The 1,244-nt window shown below is 40.7% G+C and overlaps 1 protein-coding gene across 2 annotated transcripts in view; it reads right to left on the reverse strand.

The window, feature by feature from the left end:
* LOC128695865 (zwei Ig domain protein zig-8-like) overlaps window positions 1-751 on the reverse strand; it is a 63,281-nt gene extending 62,530 nt beyond the window's left edge. The window contains exon 1 of one of the 2 annotated variants that reach the window (XM_053786774.2): window positions 667-751. The gene's annotated coding sequence lies outside the window, so the exon portion shown is untranslated. The other variant, XM_053786773.2, reaches the window with a different exon arrangement.
* Window positions 752-1,244: the final 493 nt, after the last annotated feature.

A 1,244-nucleotide genomic window follows, 5' to 3' on the forward strand; every position in this document is an offset into this window, starting at 1 on the left:
TGTAGTTCATTATCAAGTCAGTCAGAGGATTATTTTTGAACACAAACTGACGGCGAGTAAGTTAAGAACAAGGAAGAATGGTGTGTCAGGTGGTGGCAGTGAGGCACCGCGGTAGACTTAATGCTCCACTACCAGCATCCTCAACACCACACACAAGTTTTAATTGTTCTTCCTTCTCTCACTTTCTCCCAGTGAACATGTGCAAAAAAAAATATCCTCTACACTTGATGAAGGCTAACCAAGAGCGAAACGTACTCTCAACACATCTTGCAAGTTGTGTCTTTAACCTCACACAAGCATTCAGCTCACTGATTTCACGTACATTTAGCTCTATTTTCCCACGTACGACTTTAGAAGCTGAGAAAGAGGACATCACTACAATTTCGAGTGTTTAATTAAGTATTTAAGTTATCAGTGTTCCCCAGTCACTCCTACTACTTAAAACACTTTATTATCCAAAACGCATCAAATTTATATTCTTCTCTTAAGTGTGTTTCTTATTCGCAAATATTAATTTCAACACGGTGGTTCTTAAACTAACTTTCCGAACTTTAAAAGTATTTCTATCATAGTGGTTCCAGCGGGCTATCACTAGCGAAATAGCGCATAGCATTTTACACAGGTCGATAGAGTGTTTGTGCATAGATTCATCATCGATTTATTCACCGTATGAATGGGTTGGTGGGTAGTGTGAGGAGCGGGAGAGAGGTGGGTACAGAGTGCAACCACCACCACTACCAACACAGGTCGGAACAACACTGCCGCTACGCGAACTGTCCCGTCTCACAGCGGCCTCGGGGTCGCCATGTACCACCAGTCGTCCAGCCCTCCAAAGCCGATTCTTCCCTTTTCTTCTGTTTATAAGACCACCGTGAGTAATACGTTCACTTATAAAATAGTGAAAGGAAATCTCGTTCGTAGATATGTTAAAAGAATGTATAATAGATTTTCGTGTAATGGTCTCCCATCGACCAGGCTCTTTCTGCCTGAGTGCTGGTTGAACAGAGGCAGCCACGTCTCCAGAACGTTAGCATACAATGTAATACTTCTCACCTTATCCATCGTCCCGATGAAAATAAGTCACTGCGACTTCATTGGTTTATCTCAGATAATTTGCATATATGCTGCTATGTAGGGCAATGTAAAAAAATCGATAATTGTTTAATGCAACTGAAAAAAACTTATTCAATAATGGTCTTACAATGAACTTACAAACAGACTCTTTATCTCTTTTTCATAAACAC

The sequence above is a fragment of the Cherax quadricarinatus genome, chromosome 41 (genome assembly GCF_038502225.1).
Source record: "Cherax quadricarinatus isolate ZL_2023a chromosome 41, ASM3850222v1, whole genome shotgun sequence".
NCBI classification, from domain to species: Eukaryota; Metazoa; Arthropoda; class Malacostraca; order Decapoda; family Parastacidae; genus Cherax; species Cherax quadricarinatus.